We start from the raw sequence: 6,000 nt of genomic DNA, 5'->3' as shown, positions 1-6,000 counted from the left end.
TGCGCGCGCACGCACACACGAGCTGGCACATTCAAAGAGACGCTCAGAGTTACTGCTGCAAGGTAGCTCCAATGAAAGCATGCACTTCTTCATTGATCTCTTCATCAAGTGTGATTTTAATATGCTAACGGTGGTTATTCAATAGTGCAAGCTTCGCAGAACATAAAAGAAAAATATGTCGATACATCTTGGCTGCAATCCTGGAGAAGTTCTTTTCTTGAAATTAAACTTAATAATCTTAACTCACAGTGACTCTGCCCTCTATTGGGCCATATAGGTATAGCACCCCCTCCAATTAGCCTCACTCACAGTACTTTACAAAAAAAATGTCCTTGTTTGTCTTATAATTACGCATTGAATTTGTGTTTAAATTCATATTTGCACTGAATACCTTAAAAATGGAAGGGTGGTAGAATCGGTTGATCTTCTGCTTGATGGACCAATTTTATCCGCACCAGTGTGGTCAATCATCAAGCTCCACCCACTCTAACCATAGAGGAGGGAGCTCGTGTCATATGAAACTCAAGGGTGTGCCCTTCACCTTAACTGCTCCATCTCCATCTGCTTCCTGCATGTGTGAAACATCTGTCAGAGAACCTGGAATAAATTTTGGTGTAAACTAGCATCCAACACTGCACAATAGCAGATCCCGTCTTTGGGGACAAGACAAAGAATTTCAATGTTATAAAAGACCAAATTTGTGCACATGTAAATTTAACCCATTATGTACAAACCAGCATCACGCTGATGAGACGTGTTCAAAATAAACGTCCTTGCAGCCAAAACAGGAAGACTGAAAGTCAAGTTGAAACCAAAGGCTTTTGGCTGTGTCTCTGGGCTAAATATGCTGCATAGCAAGTGGTCTTCTTTCTGTGTGATCCCTAAGAAGCTACCAGACACACGCAAAAAAAGCTCAGATCTACTGTAGATATTTGTGCACAGACAAGGACACCACTGAGATTTGGGTATATAAAAAAACAAAATTTAAAACACAATTTAAACTTAATGCTGTTTTGACATTTAGATAAGAAAGGAATGAATAGTGAGTTTTCCATTTTGGGTGAACAATCTCTTTCAGCTAATAAGTGCTAATGCTGAGGAAATGTTCAAACCTCTACCCCCAAAGGGAGCAACATGAACTTTATTTATCTTCTATAACAGCTCCGCTCTTATTTAGAGCATTTCTCATTTTCCTCAGCCTTATTCTGGTCCTTTTTTATTCATAACTTGCTCCCTTTACTTCTGCATGGTGTTCCTGGCTCTGTTCACACCTGTGCTGCTCATTGGTCTCCTTTTATTGGCTTTACTTCAGCAGTTTGCAGTTGTCCGCTTTAATATTGACAGTCATTTGTCATGTTAACCTCCATGCTGGGACCTTGAAACCAATTACCCTGAAATATAATGGCGCATAATTGTTTTTTAAACAACTGAACACACAACACCTCACGTTACTTTGATTCAAGCATCCGCCGGACCAACCAAACGTGCAATTTGATGGTCTTGCTAAAGGTCTGCATGTTGGATTATGAGGACGTGTGTATACTAAGGACTGATGGGAGTTCTCCAGTCCCCATGGACACGACCTCTGCACAGCCACAGCAGGCAGACCTGTTAAGATGCAGGGAAAAGGCAAAGCAGCATTCTGAATGCCTACTCAATTTGAAAGACTGGCCGTGATTGACAGGAGGGGAGGTTTCAACAGTATTTGCCCTCATAGAAATACATGAGATTTTAAAAAAAGTACTTTCAGAGTGTAAAACGGCACTGGATAGGCAGGAGGGGAGGAAAAGAAATGGGACGCATAATGTATGATTGGATGGACTGATCCAAGAGGATGATGGAATACATAAATGCATCAATACAGAAATTCAATTTTCAATCCAAATAGATTTCTTTGTTCGAGGACTATTTTCCAGACGGATACGGCACCACAAAAAAAAAGGCTTTAATTGTAATCCATCACTCCTTTGTGCTGCGGATTTTCCAAAAATCAGTTTCATGCTGTAACTTCCTCCAGACAACAATAGTGTGAGCTTTAGCCTCCCCTTCAAGGGTGTTTAGTACCGTTTAAAATGCATGAGAGGCGTGAGGGGGCTGAGGTGGCAATGATTAATCGCCACGCCCCCTTTTTAGCAATTATTTTTGTAATTTTTGGAGAAAAAAAAAATGACATATGGTGAAGGTTTGACTGCAGTGGCCACAATTATGCACCATTGTGCTCATCAGCTTTGGGAGAGAAGATGAGAAAGCTTGTTCTCTGCGGATGAATCCACGTTGAACGTCTATTTGGCCCCAAAACGCGTCAATATTCTGCGACATTTCAAACCTTCAAATAGCTTTAATATTTCCATCTATCATATTGAAAGTTGGCCGCAGGGTATTTGATCGGGTGAAGGAGTAAATATAGTTGTGCCTGTTTGGATTTTTTTTTTTAATTTATTTATTTTTTAAGTACAGGAAACACAGTTCCGGTTCTGCAAATCAATCATTTCAAGAGCGCACTCGGCCACAGCCGGACGAGGACGGACGATGATGGCGGTGTCATTAGTTTAGCGCAGCTTTAGGACCCAGGGAGGCTGATGCGGCTGCTCCCTGCAGGAGAAGCAGCATGGACACATTTGTATGCGCTGGCTCCTCACAGCTGCACTAACTGCGCTGTGTTCTCGGGCACAGGATACGCTCCTTTTTTATCCCACCTCGGAGGATAAGCTCCATCTGAGGACCCTGCTTTAATTCCGGTTGACAATGCATTATTTCTAAAAAAAAAAATAAAAAAAAAAGGTTGGGGGGGCAGGCAGATTTCACTCACTTGTAGGTCAGACATTAGCACGGTGAATAAAAGTTTGACAGAGTCGCTGGGATGGATCACTTCTGATTTTAAGGGACAAACACCTGCGACGGACTTCGCATCCTTCCGCAGAGGTAAGTTGGGCTCCTACTTCCACAGGGCGCAGCAGTTTGGTCAGGAACCCGTGTCGGTGCGCGCTATTGTCTGCATGATTCACACCAGCTGCGCTGCAGTTTTCAGACCGCGTCCGTGTCCAGCACACGATGCGTAACGGCGGCACCTTAACGGACAAACGTCTCAGCGCATTGCGCAAGATGGGGCCCCTCGAACCTTCAGCCTGATCCTACGCGCGCGCGTTCATACCCTCCATCAATCTGTGTCTGTCACACAGGTGACAGATGTGTCCGTCAGCGTGATTGACAGGACGCGGCTGCCGCTCTGGCGGAGCTGTCCCCGGATCCTGGTGCTGAAAACTTTCCCACATGGCCCCGGCAGGACCGGAGGGCTGACTGGAAAAGTTAAAGGCTGCCCGTGTTAAGTGGCTCTTGTAGGGTTTACAGGAGGGTTAGGGAGAGATGTAATTCAGTCCCACCAAGAGACGGATCTTAGCGGGGACAGCAAGAGACAACAAATCAATCGATGTTGAATATGCAGAGAAAAGCCTGCTGCTCTCTGTCTCTGCTGCTGCGTGCACATATTTGACAGTGATACCTTCAGGATGAGCATTTCACAGAGCAAATAAGATCTTTCCATGTTGGCGAGAGCCTTGAATGTGCTGGTTTCTGTGCATTAGTCTCTGTCAGGAACCGTAAGGATTGCCTCTGCCTCTAATGCAGAAGATGAAATTTACAACAGCGCTCTGAGGGATGAGTGCAGGCTGGTGTTGATTCGGGTTTTCTGCTTTTCCTCAACATGTTCCAGAAATATTTACCCCTCTGTGATGTGTGAGTTTGGGGCAGCGTTTCTCACCAGGCTTCTGCTCTTTTCATCTGCCTGTATATTCAAAAGAAGGCAACACTTTCACTTTTTCATCGCAGCCCCCCTCTCAAATCCTGCTGTGAAAAACTGGTTTGCACCCAGAGTTATTTCTGGATCTTCACTTAGGATTCTCTTTCTGTCATATTAATGCGATTCCATTGTCATTCTTTTGTGTTTGCGTCCCATTTATTACATAAAACCCAGAATAAAGAAACCCAAAACGCTGTCGGAGGGATATCTGTTCCCTTTCACCAAATATCTGCTCTGCTCGTCAGCGTGTTCTCATGTTCTTTGTCATGATCACATCCTGAATATGACATATCCGACAGGCTCAAGACAGCTAATTAGAACACAATACAGAAGCAAGCAGCTTTTCTTACCAGAAACAAAAAATCTTTCTGTCTGAGTCTCTTTTGTGGAATGATGTGCGAACTCGTCACACATGTCTGGTTGCCTGGGTAAAACCCTGTAATCCACAGGGGGGGTTATGGGGGGGGGGGGGGACTAGCATGCCTTCATGGTAAATTTGAGGCTTATGGGCAGATGCGGAGTTTTGTGCGTGGCAGCTGAGTCACAGCCTTAATAGATTTCATCAAACAAAATTATGTGTATCACAGAACAACATGTCAGCTTTGGAGGCAATAACACCCTTTTTGCTGGTGAAGAAGATGAAGGAAGTTGCCATTTCTCTCCATCCTCCCTCCACCCTGGAGGTGTTTAAATGCCCGGGGCTGCCGACGATTGATTTCTGTTTTATTGTTTTTATTTTTCATTCCGATGTCATTCCCAATGAAATCACTGTCCTGCAAGGCTGCCTGATTGAAAACCTCCAGCTCCTCTCAGTTTCTGGCTCATCCCCCAGAAGACCCCCGGGGCTGTGGGCCCGACAACCGGGAGATCCTGTTCCCTCTGACCCCCTGACCTCTCGCTGGGAAAAAAAAGGTCGAGTGCTGCTGGCTGTCGGCAGATCTCATCATTCCCTCGTGACACGGCTATTATGGTGCCCCCCCCACCCCCCCCCCCCCCCACCTTCCCGGATGGCATGTCGTTCACCCATGGTGGCAAGTCAATTAGTCATGTCTAGAGGGAGTCGGGGTATGTTTGCTGGCAGGGGTCTGACATTCATCCGGAGTTTGGAACAAGAGGATTAGAATTTATAATTACTTTACATATGCAGTTCCACATGCCATAACAAGCTCCTGTGTGTGTGTGTGTGTCTGTGTGTGTGTGTGTGTGCCCATAAGAGTTTGGATTTTGATCTATTCTCTTGCCGCTTCCTTCTTGTGTTCCATGCACGTAAACTGATGCAGTTTGTTTTGCATTAGCGGCGTGTGAACGTGCCCCCACATGAAAAAGGAATCCGCTCCGTCCCTAAATCTGTACCATCCCGATGTGCGTCTCCGAAAAGTGTGAAATGGGAGCAGCGGTGGGGGTTTACTGCTCTGTGACTTGCATTAATACAAACATGTGCGGTCTCGATCCTCGAGACGCCCGGTCCGAAAACTGCACCGTGACGAATGTTATAAAGCCCGAAAGGCAGCTCGTGGCATTAAGGGAGTGGGTGAAAGCCCGTGTGATCGACTCCTGAGGTGCTTGTTTTACATTTGCTGGGAGCTGTTGCAGCGAGTCATGTGATCAAATCCCGGCCTGCGCGCTGCCTCTGCACTCTCACTCCAAATAAATGTCACCTACCTTCTGTTATCAACATGCACCACCTCACAATCTTCTCTTTGCTGTAGTTGTGTCATTATAATTAATTGTTCACCTGTAATGTGGCTTCTGTGTTGGCGTGACACGGTGTTTCTCCTCACTACGCTGTTTCCATAACTCAGGCTGGCCATCCCTGAGGCTGAGGCGCACCCCCCATTGTTTGGAGGGGCATTGGTGGTCTATTATTTTTGTATTTCTTCCCCCTGCAGGGTTCTGAATTATTTAGCAGGTTTTAAAGTCATAAAAACAGCTTGGATCTCAGTGGGAGACACTGAACACTGAGTTTTTCTTTTTCTTTTTTTTCCTCCAAGGTTTTTAAAGGTCTTTCAATTTGAATGTGTCCTGCCGTGGCCACATAAACAATAACTATAATACGGAGGGGGTGTCTGATCACCTCGAATAAATCTAATAATCTCTCAGTTCTTCTGAAATCATCAATCACAAAATGGCCGACTTGGAACTTTTATCCAGAAGTGCTAACAAATAATGCATTTATAGTATAGTTATGTGTATTTTAATGTATT

General features: G+C 45.0%; 1 protein-coding gene across 2 annotated transcripts in view; it reads left to right on the top strand.

Annotated features, from left to right (window-relative positions):
* Positions 1 to 2,232: 2,232 nt before the first annotated feature.
* The window catches only part of robo1 (roundabout, axon guidance receptor, homolog 1 (Drosophila)), a 143,518-nt gene continuing 139,750 nt past the window's right edge, over positions 2,233 to 6,000 (top strand). The window contains exon 1 of one of the 2 annotated variants that reach the window (XM_057049322.1): positions 2,233 to 2,922. The gene's annotated coding sequence lies outside the window, so the exon portion shown is untranslated. The remainder of the gene's footprint in view (positions 2,923 to 6,000) is intronic. The other variant, XM_057049324.1, reaches the window with a different exon arrangement.

Source organism: Takifugu flavidus, chromosome 12, assembly GCF_003711565.1.
Source record: "Takifugu flavidus isolate HTHZ2018 chromosome 12, ASM371156v2, whole genome shotgun sequence".
In the NCBI taxonomy this organism is placed as follows: Eukaryota; Metazoa; Chordata; class Actinopteri; order Tetraodontiformes; family Tetraodontidae; genus Takifugu; species Takifugu flavidus.
The sequence above is the reverse complement of the archived record's forward strand: the minus strand, read 5'-3'. Positions and strand labels throughout refer to the sequence as shown.